The 23,013-nt window shown below is 37.9% G+C and overlaps 1 long non-coding RNA gene and 1 pseudogene across 1 annotated transcript in view; one reads left to right on the top strand and one right to left on the bottom strand.

Annotated features, from left to right (window-relative positions):
• The window catches only part of LOC107518117, a 192,773-nt gene extending 188,812 nt beyond the window's left edge, over positions 1-3,961 (top strand). Inside the window, exon 3 of the long non-coding RNA XR_001598741.2 lies at positions 3,875-3,961. This is a non-coding gene — a long non-coding RNA (uncharacterized LOC107518117). The remainder of the gene's footprint in view (positions 1-3,874) is intronic.
• A 17,788-nt stretch (positions 3,962-21,749) lies between these two features.
• LOC107518113 lies at positions 21,750-22,374 on the bottom strand (annotated as a pseudogene).
• Positions 22,375-23,013: the final 639 nt, after the last annotated feature.

A 23,013-nucleotide genomic window follows, 5' to 3' on the forward strand; every position in this document is an offset into this window, starting at 1 on the left:
AGACCTCTTCATGGTGCTGCATCGGCCTGGGGTAGGGTCAGTGTGGTCAGCGTGTAGCTGCTTCTCTTACCCTTCTGCATCTGTCTTGGTCTCTGCGGTGCAGGAGGGTGCTTCAACCTCATCCCGTGTTCCAGGATTCTCTCAGTGGTTCTCGTTCTTGAGCAGTTGTTTATTGTTCTTCTTGTGCTGGGAAGGAAGTCAGGAAGGACCTGTGTCACTATCTTGGTGATGTCGGGTGCCAGTTATTATCTTTGTAACTGCAGTGGTTCCATTTCGACAAGCTGGCCATCTTCTGGAAGCAGGAATTTATCACGCATTGTTAATTATGTACAGGTTGTACCTGGGAGCATCACAGAAAAGTGTATGGAGAGAGTCAATTCACAAGTTCTTGTCCTGGTCTACCACATATCAGCTGTGCGACCTTGGACAAGTCATTCAACTTTTCTCATGGCAGTTTACTAATCCATAAAGGGATGTTGGAGAAAATAAAGATTTTGTGATGTTTCTGGAACCTACCATATCAATGAGAGAAACCTATATTAAAATGTATAATGTGGTCATTGATTTGAGTTTATTCAAGATTAATTTAAATTATTAATTATTTAGCTTATTTTCCTAATAAAAACATTTTCTCAGATCAGCTTCCAAATCCTTTTATCTGGGTACCAGAAGACTCTGAAATCAACTCCAAATGCCAGCAGTAAATTCCCTTCCACCTCTACCAAGATTATATCTGTCTTGAGGATCCATAAAAGCCTTCGGAGTTTATCAGTTCTATGCCTTTAATAAACATTATGCTTATTTTGATTCTTAAAATGTTTTGGGATATTAGATGACTAATTTTTTCCAGTTAAACAGTCTTTTCCTGTGGGGATCCAGGTAGAACTTAAACTGGGGAAAGGGATCAAAGACCTCAGTCACCTCAGTCAGTTTTGGATTGACGCTCCTGAAAAAGAAGATTGATGAAGACAGCAGTTTTAATACACATATTTGTCTCAGAATTCTATAATTGGCCATGTTAATCAAATGTTACTCTGATACTGGTAACCTGAAGTTTTATTTAAATTCTTTGCCCAAAAACCATCCCATTTTTTCCTTCAGCATACTATAGTAATTCACTTATAGCATCTCGGACACTCATTTTTCTTCAAATGTTAGCCGATACCTTAAAAGAGGGAGTGTGCCCCGTTTGGTGGTGGGGGTTGGCATTAATAGGGTATTTTTGAAAAGAGTACATAATTATGAGTAATAAATAATAGAAAGAAGAAATATTTTATTTTTTAAGAAGTGAAATAATCACACTTAAGGTATCTGTTGTGCTACTATCATAAAAGAAGTCTAATGGTGTGTGTGTGTGTGTGTGTGTGTGTGTGTGTGTGAGAGAGAGAGAGAGAGAGAGAGGCCACACGTAGGTATGTGAAAATCTGAACTTTTCGCTTCTTCCCCAGTGACCCTAGATCTGTATCTGTTGTCCTTTGGTTTTAACCCTTGGTCCCCGTCTACTTTCCTATAAGCCTTATTTATCATCAGCATAGGCGTATCTGAAGCCTTCGTATGCTCAGTCTGAAAACTGAGTTAATAATGGAACTGATAATGCATGTGGTGTTTGATTGTAGGGCCAATGGGAGGAATTTAACTACTTTACCTTTTAAAATGACTTAGTTCAATTCTTATAAAGAGAGTGACTGATAGAAACAGAGAAGACTGACTGGACTCTTAACCCATTGCAGGGTGTAAATTAAAGGCTGTCTTTGGAGTTTTAACTTAGTCTAGACATTTTACACAATTATTTTCTCAACAGGGTAGAAGAATAAAAGAAGCTTGCTTCCTTTGCCACATACTTTTTTTTTTTTTTTCCCATCTGACATACTGGAGCGGTGAAGAGAAAGAGAGAAAGAAACCGAGAGAGGGAGATACATTTCACTTCTTTAGTTTGGAGAATTAACTTGAAATGGAATGTTGGTTACATGGTTGCTTAAAGCATCCCTCATGTTAATTTATCCAGAAATTTCCAGTTGGGAATAAAACATGAATCTAGAGTCCAAAAAAATTCCCTTTGTTACCAAAGATAGGAAGTTGTGTCTTGGGAAGTGGCAATAACAAAAGGAATATGCTTTAAAAACGATGGTTTGATCATTCTGACCTATGAATTGTTTTTAAGATAAACAAAATTACAAGCAGAAGAGATATTGACATGGCCTGTTATATTTTCAGCTTCTTTGGCTGCCTTCTTGGGCTGATGTTTAAAGGATTAGAATGAAACTTACCTTCTGTGTGTTTTTGAAACTTCCCACTGATCAGCCTCGGAGAAAAATGCACTGGTGTATCATGTTTCTAACACTTAAAGATCTAATTGGGATATTGTTCTGTACATGCTGTTAGACACTGTAGTGACAAGAAGAGTCCTAGCCCACATTGGCTGGGAGCCAATACATACCTTCCCTGAACAAAGTGCAGGATAATTAAAGTGCAACTACCGAGAGAGCACCGCAGAGCGTGCACAAAAATAGCCATCAATAAAGTGCTGGAAAGCATGCTCCTTGGGAACCTCAGGGGCTCGTTGCTACATTCACTTTCCTTTTCTTTTCAAATACAGTTCATCAGAGGTATTTTTCCCCTGCCTCTTGACTATTTTGTGAGAAGTTCTAAATTTAAAAAAAAATATATTAAACTAATATCCCTAACATCCCTCTCAATCATCTATGTGAAATTACCCGAAGAACACTGTTAGGAGATCAAACGTATATGATTTCATAAAATGTAAGGGAAATGAGGCATTTTAGAAGCTTCATTTCAATTACAAATGGAGAATTAAGAACTAAATAAAATGCAGGGGGTATTTTTACATCAGTCACAATTCCTATTCAAACAGCCTATTTCAATGTGCAAAGGCCTTTCACGCAGAGCCACTCAAATGCCCTCGCATAGCAGGTTCTGCAAGTAAAGCAGGAAGGGGTTGGGATTGTATAAGACTGCAACATGACCCTGGGTAAGCTCGCTTACCTTTCTAACATAACCATTTAAAAAATAGTTTTTCCATTCATTTTTTTTAAGCCACAATTTCGTGCAAATCATCAAGCATTGGGAACCTCTGAGTAGCTGGTTCCTACAGTGAAACCTAAAGGATTTACACTGGAACTTCCCAACACCACTAAAGGGAACAATGCATATAAATCCCTTTCACAGTGATGAGGAAATGGGATCCTTAGAAAGCTCCTTCCCTATTCAATGAAACCTGCCAATTTTTTACTCTTAAAATATGATCTGTCCACAGGGCAACTTCAAAATGGTTTCTCCACATTTCTTTAGATCATGTGTAAATCAAGTGCTGTTCAGCAGATACCACAAATAAATCACCCAGATTTTATTCCTTCTCTTTTTACAGAATGCATTTGCAAGATCATTTTCTGATTCTGTGGAACTCCCTTGACCAGGTTAAACTCTAGCTGGCTTGCTTTTTATTTTGGTTTGTCTTTTCCTGAGTGATCCTCAAGAAACACGATGATAACCTAAGTTCACTGCACAGTCGTCTGGCAAGGTCAAATGGAGAGTTATAACAGATAGGCGTCTATTTATTTATACATGTTGCCATGCTATGCTGAGTTAGCGTCAACATATTCAAGTTTTTAAATTATATAACTTGCTTTCAAATCAACTTCCTCAAGACAGCCAAAGGATTTGAGTCAATAGATATTCCTATGTTTTTCTGTTTTTTGTTTAAATTAAATCTCTTTGTAGGGTCACTTAATGACTGTTAGGATGCTTGATGCAGCCCCCAGGTGGAAGACTGTCTGCAAAGCATAAAGAATGAGCTTCTCTCCTTCTGCCACAGCCTCTGCTGATTTACAACCACTTTGTGTTTGATGTTGGACAGGATAATTTCATCAGTCTCCAACCCTTGTGATCACGTCCCAAAATGACTCGTCAGGTGAAGCCCCTGCGGAAGATTGCTTGTCACCTGTAGGAAGTAGCTGTCTGCTGTGAGTACTCTTTCCTCATAAATGTAATCATCTGTTAGTTATTCATTGAGCTATACTTCATGGGCTCGATGGAGTGATGAGGGCAAGGGACCAACTCCTTACTGGGGAAACGCTTGGAAACAATGCTATTGCCCTATTGTGTTTTTCTTTCTTCTCTCTCTCATCTCTTTCTAATGCTGGGAGGAAGACTATGTATCTGGGTTCATTTTTGAAGGTTACTGGGGAAAATGTTTATTTAAGTACATTTAATAATATTTTTTAATTTTTAAAAATTTTGCAAGTGGGGAAATGGACTTAGAGTTGGTAATTGCCAAATGTCAAACAGTTTATCAGATTGCTTGCTTTTCAACTCCTTGTTCCTAACCAGTCAGCAGCATTCCAGAATAAATGAATATTTCAATAAGGTGACACAATTGCCTCTCTCACATTTTTAAGCCCAATCGAGAATGAAATAATTGATATATTTGGGCATCATGTTTAATTTAACCCAATTACTAATTAGCCACTTAGTTTGTTTATTTATTGACCCAATGTCTGTTAAGTTTCTACTACATGCCAGACATTGGGGATATGGTGGTCAGCAGGAGTGGCCCTTGCCCTCCTGGGGGACTTACCAGAGGGGTCAGGCTGTACTCTAAATTATTCCTATGACTGTACGAGTACTGCTTATAAGAGCCTCAGAGGGGAAGTCAAAGGCAATGAGCATGTTTAATTAGAGTGACTAGAGAAAGCCTGCAGAGGACAGGCCACTTGAGATGGGCCATAGATGATGTCTGCATCCCCAAATGCCACAGGGCCTCCCACAAACCCAGTATGCACTAGACCCATTTACACCACAGTCTGACTTGTCCCAAATCACTGCATGATTTCTCTTTGTTATATCTTGGGGAATTTCGGCAGAAAGACTCCTGAGACCTGTGCAGAGGGGCTGTTGTGGCATCTGGGGAAGGGGAAGAACAGAGACTGGGATGGACAGTGAGCCTCAGGATGCACCCAACAGTCCTGCCCACAGTTTTTGCTTAGTCTCTCCATCTCAGAAGTGGGTGGGCTTATCAGTGGGTGGTTTGGTGGTTTGAAGCTGTGGCCATGCTTAAAATTAGGATTCTTGGTGCGTTTGAAGCAAAATTTCAAACAGCTCACCGGGTCCTTACCTAGTTGATTCAGGGTACTAGGAAGCATTCTGGATCTAGGCACAGTCCCTGGGGCAGATACAAAATGCGTTCAAGATGTACTAGAAACCTTAGAGGTTGCTATGGTGAGGATTAGATCATGGTTTGGGAAGGGCTGAGTTTGTGGTTGGAAGATCTAAACATGGAAACTTCCAGAGCCCTTATCTCTTCCTATGCTTAAAATGAACTTTGCCAATGTACGAAAGTTGATTCTTCTACCCTAATGAACTAGACCAGAATATTTTTTTCATTCATAGTTTTGTATTAATAATTGAATTTCTGTAGTACAAATTTGCTTGCAAATCAGCAAGTATACCCTTGTCGGGGCCTATTCTCTGCCCTTAGCACTGCATGCTCTTTGTTGGAATTTTGCTCAAACTTGTATCTACAAAAAAAGTGAAAAGTGGCTGCTTTCTGATATTCTCTGGGGAGGAAAGACCTTTTTTCATAAAACAATATAACCACACCAATAAATGGTTATTAAACACCAAGGACATTCATTGTGTGCTGAAGGCACGGTGTCATAAAGTTCTGGAGACATAGATTTAACTCTGGATACTGCAGAGTATGGAACTTACTAGAACTTTTTTTTCCCATATGGATTCTAAGTGCCTCTGTGTGATTTGATGTTGTCCACTTTGTAGTGTAAGAACAGAAAGTAAATTAAGTAAATTATGTGTAATTATTGGGTTCTGAAACATTGAAAATTGGTGCTTCTGTCACCAAAGACAGCAGTTTAATGAGAGAGAATGGCACAGGGGTAAAAAATTTCTACTTATTTATGTTCATTAGAAATTGTCCAGTGGATTCACTTTTTACTTAAAAAAAAAATAATAATAACAATAAGTATTCCCAAGCTGGGAGGTGTCACGTTCAGCTAAGAAAAAAAAAAATTTATGATCAATTTAAAACACACAACACTGGGAAAAAGGTTTATTATAGATGTGATGAGCAACTCCCAACCACAGTGCTCCCAGTAGGCACAATGAGTGTTTCCCTTTAATGAAGTGGCATCTCTTTAACTAAACTGTATCAAATGAAGATAGAAATAAAAAAATATGTCAGTGGCAATGAAGCAGCCTTTTGTCACATCACTACTATCAGCCGTAATAAGCACAGAATGCTGGCGTTGGGGGTCATCTAAATGCAGCCCTGGAAGGCATCACTTTGGCACAAGCCAAATCACATATGCCAGAATTGCCTTTTGTAGTTGGGAGACAGGTAAACCTACCTACTTCGGCTCCATATGGGGAGCATATGACTTTCCTGAAACATGGGAATTGTCCCAACCTTCCCTCGAGGATGGTGGGTTGGTCCACTGGAAAACGGTCTTCTAGAAAACAAGTCTAATGGGTGCTGGTAGGTTAGGTGCGAAGCTGCGCAAGACATAGGGACACAGTCTGCAAAATAAACTAAATGTCAAGGGTTCATGGGAAATCATACTTTTAAAATAAAACCATGATCCTTTTCTAAACAATTATGACTTAAATGCAGAGAAGAAAGTAATTTGGACACTCCTCCATCTACTACAAAAGGAGAGTAGGATCTTTTTTTTACTCTTTAACAAAGCTCCATTGTTTTCTCATGATTTTGCTTTATGGGGTTTAAATTAAAGGGAAGCTACTCTATGGCAAAGCAAATCTTTGTTTTAAAACATTTAAGTAGCACCTATATTGGTTAACTCCCTTGAAGGCCAGTGCTTGATCTGATGTTTATTTTTTTTTAAGTGGAAGTATTTTAAATTATCATCATGAAAAAGCAACTACAAGGCAAGAAGTAAACTACTATAATACCCTATGACTTTACATGAGGAGTGTCCCAAAAGTCTTGGTGACATCCCCTCAGCCATCCGATGTATATGATGAATTAACTTCTTTTAAGCACCCAGTATTTGCAAGATGTGTACCATTCTTGAGGCAAGAAAGAAAATTATCATTCAAATTATTTTGTAGCATCCCGGAGGAACTAAATTATCCACAAATCTTCAAGGTCTAGTTGGCCCAATTGTTCTACTGACTCTGAGATAAAGAAACTTTAAAAGTTGACTTCTTTGGTAGGGATTGTAACCTGGTACTTTCAAAGTTATTTCATTAAGTTTACCACATAATTATAATTGAAGAAAATACAGGGTTCATTTTTTTTAACCCATTATTACAAAATCCTTCACTTTAAAAGCTGTTATTAAAAAAAAAGAAAAAGTAGCCTTTCAGTTAAAACTGATTTGGAAAGCATTATAACATATAGAACAGACATAGAACTTTTAAATTTACCATGTTATAGAGAAAACAAGTGAGGCTTTTAATCTTTTAAATAATCTGGGTATCTTTATTTCCATTTCCATGAAATTTCATGAGGACATCATGGTGGCTTGGAGCCACTATTTCAGCAATGTGTGAGCTGTTTATCTTCTTCCTTTTCACTTTTTTATTTTGTAATGAAAAGTGTATTAAATGTGAAAAAAATAATTTCAATTTCTTAGGTGTGTAAAAACATAAGCTGATTAGAATTACCTTATCCCAAATCGTACACACTTTTTGGGGTAAGATTTAGTCCGAGTGAGGGTGATAAGCACTAAGCTTCCATAAGCCCAAGATGTGGAAGCATAGAGCAAAGCCTCAAGCAGAGTCTCGTTAAAGAGATGAATATTAAACTAAGATTCCAATGATTAAGAGTTAGCCAAGAGAACTGGGAGACAACATGTTCCAGGCAAACTGAATAGCATGAGCCAGAGCCCAGAAGTGGGAATTAGCACAATTTATTAGGAGATTTAAAGCAACGGAGAAAGAGCGCTGGGAGAATGGCAAAGAAAAGACTGGAGGGATAAATGGCTCCGAATGTGGACTTTATTTCAAGGACAACCACTAAAGGGTTTTAAGCGTGGGATTGGCAAGATACGCATTTATTAAGATCAATTTTATAACTGCTCAGAGGATACACTGTTGTGGGATATTTGGATAACCAGTCAGGGAACAATGCAAGATATTTGATTTAAAGCACAGATTAATGTGAAAGAAACATTACAGAAATTTAGACAGGGTCCAGATTCTCCCTATCTGTACATATCATTTTCAGGAGTTGTGGAGTTGTGTGTTACCTATCATGTGAGAAAGCATTGAAAGGTTTAAAGCCTAGAGAAACATGATGGCTGTATTGTTGTTGTTATTAAGATCATTCTGGTGGTGACAAGATTTTTTTTTTTTTTTGCCAATTATCTATTGCAACTGAGAAACTGTCCCATAGTTAATAGTTTAAAGTTACTATTCATTTCATTATGCTCATAATCTGTTGGTCAGGAATTTGAACAAGGTTCAATTAGAATATTCTGCTGCCTAATGTGCCATCAGCTGGAGTCACTTGGTAATTCTCTTGGTGGCTAGTCTGGTCTGGAAGTTCAAAAAGACTTCACTCATGTGTTAGGTGTCTTAGTCAGGACCACCAGAAGTCTTCACTAAGCTGGGCCATTCTTTCTCTCCATAGTTTCAGGACCTCTCTACATAGTCTCACCAGTCAGGTGTTCAGACTTCTCACATGGTGGCTCAGGTCTCCAATAACAAGTGTACTCTTCATTTTATCACAGCTGACATAATTCCTTTAAAAATGTTGTGGAATCCCTGTATATTAAAGTATATTTCATTCCACAAAGCCCTACAAGATAGGCCCCTCTCTACTTTGGGCTCCCTGAGAAGCTGCAGTAGGACAGTGCCTCTAAGATTCTTAGAAGCCTGTTGCTTCTTCAGGAGAGCCTTGAAAGCACATTTTTAAGATCCTTAGAAGGTCTTTTGTGTAGCAGAAAGTGTCCACGAGTCTCATCTTTCTGAAATCTTAACAAGGAGTTTTATAATTTCATCCTTGACTTCAATTTTACCCTGAAACATTTTACTACCCTGGATTTGATATCCTTGCCCCCAAACCATTTCTTTGAAAATCTTTTGCTGGCTTGAGACATTTTCCTATGCTCTATCTCCTGTAACTACTGCTTAAAAATTGAACATATTCACGTCAGCTTTAAGGATACATATAGGCTCAAAATGAAGGAATGGAAAAATATATTCCATGTACATGGAAACCAAAAAGGAGCAGGGTAGTTATACGTATATCAGACAAAATAGACTTTCACTATTCATAAGTAGAGTTTAACTAAAAACTATACAAGTGTTATTATATAATGGCCAACATAACAACCATAAATATATATGCACACATCAGAGCACACAAATGTATTGAGCAAATACTAACAAATCTGAAGGAAGAAATAGATAAAGTTGCGCTAATAGTAAGGGACTTCAGTATCCTACTTTCAACAATGGATAGATCATCCAGACAGAAAATCAATAAGTAAATTTTGACCTTGAACTACGCTTTAGATCAAGTAAACCTAACAGATATATTAGAACATTCCATCCAATAGTAGCAGAATATACAAGTGCACATGGAATATTCTCCAGGACAAATCATATGAAAGGTTACAAGTCTTGACAAATTTAAAAACAATGAAATCATACCAAGTATCTGTTCTGACCACAATTCTATGAAACTTGAAATCAATAACGAGAGGAAAACTGGAAAATTCACAAGTATGTGAAAACTAGACAACATATTTCTGAACAACCAATAGATGAAAGAAAAAATTGAAAGAGAAATGAAAGAAAATATCTTGAAACAAATGAAAATGGAAACACAATATACCAAAATCTATGTTATACAGCAAAATTAATTCTAAGAGAGGAGTTTATAGAGATAAATGCCAGGATGGGGAGAAAAATGATCTCAAATAAGCAACCTAATTTTATACCTTAAGAAAATAAAAACAAATAAACAAACAACAACAACAACAACGAAGCCCAAAGTTAGCAGAAAGAAGGAAGTAGCAAAGATCAGAGCAGAGATAAATGAAATAGAGACCTCAGAAATAATATAAAAGATCAATGAAATTAGGAGCTGGTTTTTTGTTTTTGGGGTTGTTTTTTTAGATAAACAAAAACGACAAACCCTGGACTAAGAAGAGACTCAGATAAATAAAATCTGAAATTAAAGGGACATTATAATTGATACTACAGAAGTGCAAGGATTCAGGGGACTACTGTGAACAGTTATGCACCAATAAATTGGATAACCTAGAATAATAGATAAATTCCTAGAAATATACAACCTACCAAGACTAAATCATGAAGAAAAAGGAAATCTGAACAGACCAATAATGAGTAAAGAGACTGAGTCAGTAATGAAAAATCTCCTGACAAAGAAAATCCCAGAACCACATGGGTTTACCTGGTGAATTCTACCAAATGATTAAAGAAGAATTAACAGTGATCCTTCTCAAATTCTTCCAAAAAATTGGACAGAAAGGAAGACTCCTAAACTCATTATATGACGTCAATTTTATCTTGATACTAAAACCAGATAAGGACACTTGAAGAAAACTACAGGCCAATATCCCTGATGAATATAGATGTAAAAATTCTCAGCAAAACATTAATAAACCAAAGTCAACAGCACATTAAAAGGATTATACATCATGATAAAGTGGGATTTATCCTTAGGATGCAAGGATTGTTCAACATACGCAAATCAATAAATATGGTATATAAAAATAGACTGGAAAATAGAAGTCATATGATCTGTTGGGATGCCAGTTAACAAAATACAACATACTTTTATGATAAAAATGCTCAAAAATGTGGGTATAGAAGGAATGTACCTTAACAAAAAAAAGGTCATATGTGGAAAGCTCACAGCTAATATACTCAATGAAGAAAGGTTGAAATCTTTTATTCCAAGATCAGGAACAAGATAAGGATACCAGTCACTATTCCTATTCAACATTGTCCTGGAAGTGCTGGCCAAAGTAATTTGGCAAGAAAAAGAAATAAAGAAAGGCATTCGTATCAGAAAGGAAGAATTAAGATTGTCTGTTTGTAGATGATACAATCAAATATAAAGAAAATCTTAAAGATTCCACCAGAAAACTGTTAGAACTAATTTAAAAGTTTAGTAAAGTTGCAGGATACAAAATTACCATACAGAAATCAGTTACATTTTTAGACACTAACAACAAACTCTCTGAAAAAGGAAGTAGAGAACAATTCCATTTGTAATAGCATCAAAGAAAATAAAATACTTAGGAATATATTTAACCAAAGAGATGAAAGACACATACACTACAAAACATTGATAAAAGAAACTGAAAAAGATTCAAATAAATAGAAAGATATTCTGTGTTAATGGAGCAGAAGAATTAATATTGTTAAAATGTCCATACTTCCCATAGCTGTCTATAGTTTCGGTGCAATCCCTATCAAAATTCCAAAGACATTTTTCACAGAAATAAAAAAAATCAGTCCTAAGATTCATATGGAACCACAAAAGACCTCGAATAGCCAGGTCAGTCCTAAGGAAAAAGAACAAAGTTAAAGACATCACACTTCTTGATTCCAAACTATTTTACAAAGTTATGGGAATCAAAATGATGTGGTACTGTCATAAAAATAGACCAATAGAAGAGAATTGAGAGCCCAGAAATAAATCCTCCTAAATATGATTAATTAATATTTGACAAAGGAGGCAAGAATATTCAGTGGGGAAAAGATAGTCTTTTCAAGAAATTGTGTTGGGAAATGTTGATAATCACATGCAGAAAAATAAAATTGAACCCCTATTTTACCCCACAAGAACAACTGAAATGGATTAAAGATTTAAGCATATGATCTGAAACCATAAAATTCCTAGAAGAAAACATAGGGGAAATTATCCTTGATATTGGTCTTGGCAGTAGTTATTTTGGATATGAAACCAAAAATATAAGCCGTAAAAGCAAAGATAAACAAATGAGACTGTATAAAACTAAAAAGCCTCTGCACAGCAAAGGAAACCATCAATAAAATGAAAAGGCAGCCAACAGAATGGGAGAAAATATTTTCAAACTATCTATCTATCTGATCAGGGGTTGATATCCAAAAGTTATAAGGAACACATACAACTCAACAGCAAACAAACAAACAAAAAACAAAAATTCTGATTAAACAGTGGGCAGAGTACCTGAACAGACATTTCTTCAAAGAAAACATACAGATGGCCAACAGGCACATGAAAAGAGACTCAACATCACTAATCATCAGAGAAATGCAAATTAAAACCTCAGATACCACCTCACACCGGTCAAAATGACTATTATAAAAAAGAAAAGTGATAACAAATGTTGGTGAAGACGTTGAGAAATGTAAATGGCTATAGTCACTATAAAAACCAGTGTGGAGGATCCTCCCATATTCACCCATAAGAAAGAAGGAAGTCCTGCCATTTGTGACAACATGGATGGACCTCGAGGCATTCTCCTAAATGAAATGTCAGACAGAGAAGGAAAAACACTGTCTGGTAGCACTTCTATGTATCGTCTAAAAATGCTGAATTCATAGAAACAGAGTAGAATGGTCTTTGCTAAGGGCTGGGGCTGGGTAGGGGGTGGTGAGAAATGAGGAGACGTCTATCAAAGGGTTCAAACTTTCATTTTTAGGATGAATAAGTTCTGGTGACATTATGTACAGTATGGTGACTGTAGTTAACAATACCGTATTATATACCTGAAAGTTATCAAGAGAGTAATTCTTAAATGTTCTCACCGCAAAAAGAAATAACAATTATATGAGATGATGCGTTATTAACTAACCCTACTATGGCAATCATTTTGCTATATATAAGTCTATCAAATCATCATGGTGCACACCTCAATCTTATACAATATTACATGTCAATGATATCTCATAAAACTGGAAATTTTTTTAAATATAAATAAAAATAGCTTTGTCATGATAATAAAAATTGGAAAATTTAATATAAAAACATTTTGTTTTTGAAAACTAAAAGCAACGAAAAACAAACCAGTACGAAGAAATCATCCTGCCATTTCAGAAGCAGTGCATTAATGGGTAGTTGAGGGCTGGGACAGGAAAGGGCACAACTGCTGACCTCTGAGGTGCGATTGCCATTGTAACTGCACTTGAAGAAGAAAACCTGGAAAGGACAGATTTCCATCTGAAGTTCCTATGCCGTCCCTTGGCTGTTGTAGGTACAATATACTTTCAGTGCATCTGTCATTTAAATGTGCACACTTGGATCATCTTATTATCCCCTATTTGCCTACTTGTTATGATTGCTTTATTTACTTAATCTTATTACATTTTGTGGCTTTCTATATGTCACCTCAAATCCTTTTAGAAATAAGTCAGTATACAAATAAATGAACCAATTAAATAGAAATAATTTCAGACATATATTTATTATGACATTTAGAAACAAAAGATGTTAAGACAGAGAATTGTATTCTTGTGTATTTTATTTCTGAATTCCTGCTGTTAAGAATAATCACTGGAAAACCAAAATATGGAGTACAGCCCTGTTCGTGTTGCCCTAGGAAATACGGAAAGTTTTTAGTTGATAGGCATGCACTGTGCCAATCCACTTTGGTCCGGGACTATTTAGGTGGTGACCAGAAGGGACATATGTCTGAAAACAAAGGAAATGGGGCTTAGGGGAAGCACACTGTCAACATTTTAAACTCACTTCAGGAGTTATAGTCACCAAGAAAGGGGAACTGAAGACCTGGATCCCCTTAGCAACTCACACAGCCCGTGCAACAGTTCCTTCTCTTTCCATGACTCCACCCTCCAAAGGTGAGGGCTGCTTTCCGTGACCCTCCTCAAGCTCTCCCCACTTCCTGTATATCTTTCTTTGCATTTGCCACGGGGATCACAATGATTTACGTGCCTCCTCCTGACAAGTCAGCTTTTCCTGAGTGTGTGTGTTTTTTACCCCGTGCAGTTGCTGGCACACAATTGGTCCTCAATAAATGCAGGTTGAGTATTATGTATGAGTGAAACCCCTTTCTTTGCTTCAATTTCATTTATGATATAAAGGAAATAACCCAGCTAATCCTAAATCTCCTTCTTTGATTCTTGCACACAAGGCACCTGGACCTTTCTAGACCATAACACAATCAGTCCTTAAATCATTTTCTTAAAGTTATAAACTGTGAGACTTGTCAGTCTTTATTTTGAGTGTTGAGACATCTAAGAGGTAGTTAAGTAACTTTAATCTGAGAGCGAGCACCTGGGGAAGGATAAAAAAGTGGACGTAGCCCTTTATACTCTCAGGAGATATCAGTGTTTCCTGTATGTCCTTGTATTTCATTATACCTTTGAAAAAAATATATTAATGAGAGAAAGAAGCACAAAGAGGCTGGCACTTGGGAAGGAAAAGAGGCCAGGATGGAGCAAGAAGGGTCAGAAGCAACTGGAGGGAAGAGTGGACCTAAGTCCTGTCTGAGAAAAGAGAACTGGCCAAGGACAGGGCTCTGAAAACGGGGGGAGGCTGTACGAGGCATTTAACCTACACTTTTACTCGGAGAGTAGATTCAGAAAATGTCTGAAGCTTCTTGCCTTTATGTCGCTAATACCTTATTGGAGCTGCTTCAAAATGAGAGTTTTAACAGAAGCACTTTAAAAAAGATCGAGACAAAAATGTAATAATTGCACACTCAGGCTTGTAATTTCAGAAATTCATGATGTTAAGGGCTCCAAACATGCTACTTCAAATTTGGATTCCTTTTCACTCTACATGAAAGACTAGTCTAGTCAGATTGGAGCTGATCGCTATTTTTGAGTCAGACCAGTAAATAATTGGAGTTCATTGTTAGAGTGGGAAAACTGCTTTTTCCATAATTCAAAAATAATTGAAAGAATGTAACTCAACAATTTTGAAATAATGAATTTTTTTTTTTTTTTTTTTTTTTAGATAATGGTTAAGTTCAGTCCAATCTTAGAAAATTCCAACCCTGAAGGGTTTTTTTTTTTGGAGAAAATAGAGAGAAAGAAATCGATGAGCAAAAATGGCATGTTAGAGCAAAACCCTTCGTGTTTGGCTGTTATATGTTGCATTCCCTAAAGGAACATAGAATAAATTTTTGTATTCTATATCCCGTACTTTGGCAAGTCAAAAAAAAAAAAAATGTACTCTCATGAGTCAAAAGGGGTCACCAATGAATCGTGTTGTTTAATTGTTTAGGGTAGATGTGACGCGTATGTGGAGGGGATGGGAAGGGGCTGTATGCCTCCTGAGGCACCAAGGACATTTACTCTTCTGTATTTTACAAGTGCATAAAGCATAGTGTGTGCAGGCTCTCACTTCCTCTCTGAGGAAAAGAAGGGAAAGGGAATGCAAAAAAAAAAAAAATCATCTGGATGGTAAATAGAAGAGGCACTTGTGCAGTCCTGGCCTCCTGTCATTGTCTCCATTGTGCATGGTGTCAGAGCCATCACATTAGGTTGCCACCACAGGGTGCATGCAAATGGGAGAGAGAGTGAGGCAGGCAGTGCTGAGCAGCCACCACCTGCACATTTCAGATTGTTGGCAGGTACATCGCAGTGGACTAAAACGGAATAATTACTAGAGATAGAGTTGGCAAGTATAGTATACGGGAAAGACATTCAATTGCACACGAATATGATAGGTGAACTATAAAAAAAAAATGGTGGGGAGGGAAAGGGAAAAATTCCCTATTAAACACCAGACAGCTGGCAATTCCAATCTTCCATTTGGTTTTCTATGAAATAAGAAAAACTGACCTATGAAGTCGGATGCTAGCAGATTTTAGACCATTTATTTATGCCGGAGTAAAGAACAAAATCGGGGCCTTGAGAGGGCCTCCCTGAGCACTCAACAGAGTAAGCCCTCGGGTCCAGGGATGTGTAGGGAAATATGCAATCGGCATGCAGTACACGAGGAAAGGCAGAGTAGACCATTTCTTTGTAAACGCTGGGGTGCTTATTTTATCTATCACACATATAGCACTCTGGGCTAGTCACTGTTCTCAGTACTGTGTATTTATTATCTCCTTTAATTCTGAGAGCGACCGTATCACTGCTCTTCTTATTTCCATTTTATATGTAGAGGAGGAAACTGAGTTGCGGAGAGTTAAATGATTGGCTGAGACTGTTTAGTTTTTAAGTGGCAAGGTAGAGAATTCAGTTCAGGTCACCTAGCTTCCCAGTCTACAGTCGGATGCATCAGGTTGAGCTGTCTTCTAATGAGGATGTTCAGAGTTATTAAATGGGAAGTTGTCAAAGATTTACATAAAACAACAAAATGACCATTTTGTGCAAGTTATCTAGACTATTCAAAGTGAACAGCACTATCTCTCTGAATGTGTAATTATTTACATAACTTGTTTTTTTCTTTGTAAATTCCTGACAGCAATCCCCTTTATCAGAGTTTTGCCAATGAAATGGCTAAAACATTATGACTCCTCCTTTAAAAAGCTAAAAATATGTAAATATGTGTGTTACGTACTTTTCCCAAATTACAGTAATGTGTTGGGCTGGGAGGATCAGCCTCAAGGATGTAGTCCACTTGGCCACTCGTTGGATCATTGGTATCTATCTCATTTTTTAAAATCATTCGAACCATTTCTCTTAAGAGTAGCACTTCAATGTTACCCACCCAGAGTCCATACTCCTCTATCTGCCTAACACAACTTCCCTTTTTTTTTCAGACTTTTACTCCCAAATTAGGATATGGCTTTCCCCTGGCAATCATTATTAATCCATGAGCAGGCATGTGACTGGTCACCCTAATTAGGTTGAAGGAAAAATATTTCATGACTTCTTCCCCATGTTCTTCTCTCTCTCTCTCTCTCTCTCTCTCTCTCTCTCTCTCTCTCTCTCTCTCTCTCTCTCCCCCTCGCCCCCTCTCTCTCCCCTCCCTCTCCCTGCCTTCTTATCTCCCTCCCTCCCTCTTCTCCCTCTTTCTCTCTCTCCCTGGCAGCCATCTTGCATCTTCTGTAAGAAAAATCAGCTGAGAACGAATGAGAGAGAAACTAGGTTGTTCATGGCAGCATTGGGTAGCTGATTGTAATGGGCCTGGAACTTACTCTACCTTTGAAGTTCTTTTCTTGTGAGACACATTTTCACATTGTTTTCCTGTGACTTGTAGCCAGAAGGATCCTAAGTAATGCAAACCCTAACACCTGCACTTCTAAGTTGAACACTTCCTTACAAGTTTGATCTAGGCCCCTAGCAGCATTGACACCAATCTCTAAATACTTCTGCAACTAGATTTTTACCTGTGAGCCCCTTTGAATCTAGAAGCCTCTTAGAGACTGGCTGAAGTCTTGAGCCAGTCAAGCTCTGAGACTCTCTTAAGGTACACTGGCAATAGCGATATCATGGAAAGGAATGGGACAGGAAGTTGGCATGGCAGGGATCAAATTGGTAACAGAAATTTGTTAGAAAAAAGAATCTGCGTCTTTCTACTAGAGGTGTTATTTTTCCCCCTGTGGTAGGACAAAAAAAAAAAAAAAAACAAGTTTTTTCAGTGAGAACTCTAAAATCAAACACTGACTCCACCATTCCTTAGGTGTATAACCTCAAGCAAGTTACTTAGCCTCACTAAATCTAAGTTTCCTCACCTGCAAAAAGAGTATATAATTCTATTATCTCTAATCTTGTAAGGATCACAAATAATATAGAGTAAATAACATGTGCTATGTCCAAGAATAGTTAGCATTATGATCTTGATTCTACATCACTGTTGTCCAGTACACTCATGTATCCAACTAATAACAATTGAGTATCTACTACATTTTTCAGTTATGGTCATAGGCACCATGCTTGATGACAATTTTATTGCACATCACTGTCTTTTATAAGAAAAGTATTCCTGCATATATTGTGAACAATCGTATACATACTTCTATTTTCTAAATCTTTCAAGACTAATACTCCTCTTTTTCCAGCCTTATTATAACTTACTCAAATGTAGTTTGTCTCTAAAATGTACAGAAGCAATGACTTCCTTTTAAAAAGATCACACTGTTGTCTCCTTCCAGTTCAAACTTTATGATCTACTATATTCGGGAAAGGATATCCTAAAGTTCAAAATGAATAACCAGAGCTCTATGTAGGAAGAATGAGGAATGAAGAAAAGTCTATTCTAGTCTCCCTTGTAAAAATATTAATTGAGGTGATTATCCTGATTCTTTATATTAAAGTTAACTCTTATCCCAGATATAAGGAGCCCATTTCTCCACATACCAGAAGAAGCCACACCTGTCCTTCAGGATGTTTCTATCTCTGGACAACTCTCAGAATTCCTGACAGCCACTGTAAGGAAATTGATACATTCATTTACATGTGGTAGGACCAGAAATGATGATCAAAGAGAAAAAATACCTCTGAAACAAGAATTCGCAGGCATGGGTTAGTGATTCCAGCCCACATGGAGATTCATCCTTCAGCTTTACAGGAAAGGGCATGATTGATGGAGGAAAGAGTAGTTTATCTTTTCTTGATCTAGAGCTTTAAAGGAGGAGCAAACCCCTGAGCCCATTCTGCTGGTGGAAGCAATAATTATTAAAGATATTTCCCAAGGGAATGGAGATCTCTGAGTTTGGGGACCACGGAGTTCTTTGCCCCTCTCTACTTCGCCCCTATTTTCCCTCCATTGCCAACCCTAGAATTCTTAGTGCTACTTTGTTAAGGGACTCTGCAGGTCCTCTTTCCACGTGGATGACCTCACAGAATTTTTCCCATTTCCCTCCAAAGGAACAGTTCTCCTTTGGAGACTAATGGAGTTGGGTATCATCAGAAAAGGTGGTAACATTAAAACTACCCCTATTCCTACTGTGTCTCCAATAAGGGAAAATCGTATGTAAATTTTTCCAATACCTGCTCTGTGAGTTAAATAACTGACCAAGCATATCCAAACTATTTACCAGCATTGCAAAAAACAGCCTGCTTTGACTTTCTGAGGATTGTTACTATCTCTCTTATACCTGACTAATCATTCTTATAGTCTTTTCCTAACAATGGATCAACTGATTCATTTTTTAAAAAAGGACTATTTATTTAATATTTAATATTATCAAGGTGAAAATATTAAAAAACACAAACTCAATAGAGCTCCTATTTTCCTAGATGCATGAAGATTAGAAAGGAGTATAATTTATGGTCTCTGACTTCATGAGAAGCAAGACATGCGCCAGACAAAGAAAGTTAAATAGAAACGTAAGAGATGTGAGCAGGCGAGAGAGGATGGCATTTTCCAAGACTTGAGAACTCGTGCTGTGAGACTCCTAGGCTGGAGTGATCAAGGAGGGAGTCGTGAAAAGACTTTAATGAATAGGTAGGGGATAAAGACAAATGAGAGAAAGGGCACTCGAGGCAGAAGAGTGTCGACGAAAGTTCCATGGCGAATTCCCAGCTTTACTGGACCAAAGAAAAGGCTGAACTGGTGTGCTGGAGCCAGTTAGTTGAACTCTGAGTGTGAAATTCAGGTGTTTAAGTTTTGCCTTGCAAGCATTGAGGAGATGTTGAAGACTGCACAGGTGAATGTTATGAAAACTCTGGAAGTTTATGACTAAATCTGGCAGGTATGGGGGGAGGAGTTGAAGGGGGAAGACAGGAAGTGATTGCAGAGGCCACTGCATCCTAAATCAGGGTGGGAGTGGTAGGGAGACCACGAGGGGACGTAGCGAGATGCTGACAATCAAGTGTTTTTCTTGTTGAGACTCACTGAAGGTTTTGTATTTCTTTACAACATGTCATAGGAAAAAATTACAGTATTGTCTTTAGCAAGTTCAAAATGCAGAACATGATATGATTTTGATTTTTCAAAAAACATTCGAAGAGTTATTTTAAAAGCTCATGAGCTATATATTCAGCATAAACCAGTGTTCATTCCCTTCGTTGCATGTAATGTGGATAAAATATGCATCCCGCATATGATTTGTGTATATCAATAACTGTATAAAGAAAACTTCTAAAAATTAATCAGGGTTTCTGATTACAAACTGTATGAATCACTAAGATAACATACTTGGAGTAGAATCTTCCACATCACAAATCTCCATGTACAGATATCAGCCTTTAAATTAAATTTCGTCGCCAAATCAGATCATAAAATATCAGCCTAATTCTCTCCTTATAACTGAGAGAGTAACTAAGGAGAGGGAAATGATTTCTCATCTCCCGTACTTGCTTCTCCCTTCACCTATCTTCTGTTTAGGCCAAAAGCCATATTTTTAGCTGGATGGCAGCTGAACGAGACTTACTTAATCTTTTATTTATTCTCACACATATAAATTTGAATGAGATGAAAGCATATCACAAGACAACGTTGCTGCCAACTTTGTCCATCCCACTCGCTCCTCTCCCTTTTCCACATCCTGGTTAGGGTCACAAACCCCAAAGAAACGTGTGGGGAATCATCAACCTTGACCTAAGGGACAGAGAATATTGCAGGGCTGTCGGTCCTTCCTCCCTCACACCTCTCAACATCTCTCCCAGTGGACTGAGCTTCTTCCATCTGTAGAGAAAATTCATTTCAAACCTTTTTTTTTAAAAAAAAATTTAGCTATGTTCCCATGTTTAAGTCTTAGAGCTCAAACATGCTTTATAGGTAGGGAAATTATTAAACCATTAGTTTCTTTAAGGCAGATATCACGTTTCGTTGATTTAAAAATCCTTTGTCTTTGTTCTGTATCCACAATGCCTACCTCAGACCTTAGCAAATAGCAGATACTCTATTAATATTTATTGACTTGAGTTACTGAGTCATACTCTCTTAAAGATTGGATCGGAAATATATACGTTAAAAAGATTAAGCAGGAGTCAAGATAATTTTAATCAATTATACCTTTTCGCTTTTTGGTTTAGTAAATGACCATTGCAAAGGCTTGTTGGAAGAGAGTACTGGGCCTTGTGTTTTAAACGGTGGCTGATGCCGATATATCCTTATATCCATTACAGCACAGGTTTGTGGACCTGACAAAATGCAACAGCGGGCGAGTCCTTTATTGAATGGCCCTCTGATGGTTAATTTTGTTTGCTGATGGCAGATACTGAAGCTACAGAAAAGCCGCTCTTGTTGCTCAAAGAGCCTTTTCAATTTTTAATTTGACATGGAGAGTTACATGGTCTACGATACATGCAGACCAGCAGTTATCTCTCATCATCAACTTTGGTTGGTTTCAGCCCGTCTTGGCTGAAAGCAGCTCTATTGTAGGTACTTTTTCTGGCTCTAGCTTACATGTATGGTTCAATGACAAGATTCCTGATAAACTGGAACGGAGAATGAGGAAATGGGCTTTTAAATGATCAACTGATCATTCACTTCTTTATGTTTAGTTCTGTCTGACAGACTTATTAAAGAAAAGAGTCACACAAAGAAGACTTGAGATTTGTCTCCCAGGTTCTGGTCAAATGAGAATCACAGACTTTTAAAGCTAGAAGGCCATCTGAGCGATTATCTCATCCAGCTTTGCCATTTTCACATGAGGAAGCTGATGCTCAGAGGATTAAACGACTCTCCCAACGTCATGCAGCTCATGTTGGAGTCAGGGTTAGAAATCAGCTTGTTCATGGCTCTTGTGTTGCTGACTCTTTTGCTGATTTTTTTTTTTTAACTAAAAGAGCTGACAATTTTATTTCCACATTTCACCATACAAATGAAAAAATGAAAATTGCTTTTTTTTTTTTTTGGTCTCACTGCTCCCCTCCAAAACTGCTCTCTCTTTGATAGGAAGAAGGAACGAGCCTTCCTTGTCATGTTATTAGAAAACATCCAGAGTCGTAGCACCATAATCTCCTGGCAAAGTTGAACGAGTAATACAAAACTGATAGAAAGAGGCTCCCCGCCCTCTATATCTGTCTGGTTGAGTCATTCCTGGCCAGTGGGACCATCACGAGATGGGCGGGAGGTCTCATCACTGGGGGCCCTGGCATCATTGGCATGTGGCCTCCCATAGGTGGCCTCATTCTAGGAGCAGGTCCCACAGTCATCCGCCCAGGAGGAGGAGGAGGGCCCATCATTGGCATCATAGGAGGGCCCTCCATCAGGGTGCTGGCATCATGCCAGGGCAAGAAGGACCTGGGAGACTAGGGGGAGGTAGGATCATTGCCCCTGTAGGAGGAGGAGTGGAGACTGGAGTGGGAGGCCTCTTTGCTTGTTGAAATGCCACAGTTGTTTTCTTAATCAGGCTCTGAGCCTGCTCTTCCATCCATTTCTGATAGTAGTCTTTCCCATTCTCTTTGTGTTTCCTTCCCTTGCAGTGTGTCTTTCTCGCAGATGGAGAGTCATGCGTGAGGTGTGTATCGCAGTAGTCACAATGAAACTTGGGCATGTTGTTCTGAAGAACATTGGTCACTCTGTTCTTTTGTCAATTTTTGTTAGGGATATCTAGGAGAAGGGAAAAAAAACAGATACCTCAATTTTTCATGGGCTTTTTCTAAGAACACTATTCTTTGAGGGATTATTATGAGGTTTCTAGGTTTCCTTAGGTATGCTGCCGTTTTAAATGGGTTCTGTCCTGTAAAGAGCACTGGCTGTGAAGTTGAGTTCAGTATATAATCATTGCCGTAATTTACTGAGCACCTATTGTATGCTAGGTATTGTGTGTGTATTATTTTTTGCCTTCACAATGAATCTGGAAGAAGGTGTCTTTTGTAAATGGAGAAGCTGAGGCTTAGGGAATATCTTTCCCAGTGTCCTGCAGATATTCTGATCCAGTGTCTAATTGATTCCCAAATCCTCACGCCTCCCTTATACCGTGCTGCCCTTATTACCGTGCCTTCAGGCAGGTTAATTAAGGTCTCTAAACCAGTTTCCTCAACTGTCAGATGGATGCTATAATATTCTTCCTAGCATTGACGTAGGATGAAGTGAGAAATAATGTTTCTAGGGTACCTGGCTTTGAACTTGACATAGAAGACACTCAACAAAAGTCAGTTTCATTCTGCACCTATATCCCTCTCCCCTTTGAATTTTTCAGTAGGATTTATATCCTGGACTATATTGACTCATGTTGAAAAGAGAAA

This window comes from Rousettus aegyptiacus, unplaced genomic scaffold, assembly GCF_014176215.1.
Source record: "Rousettus aegyptiacus isolate mRouAeg1 unplaced genomic scaffold, mRouAeg1.p scaffold_m13_p_13, whole genome shotgun sequence".
Lineage (NCBI taxonomy): Eukaryota > Metazoa > Chordata > Mammalia > Chiroptera > Pteropodidae > Rousettus > Rousettus aegyptiacus.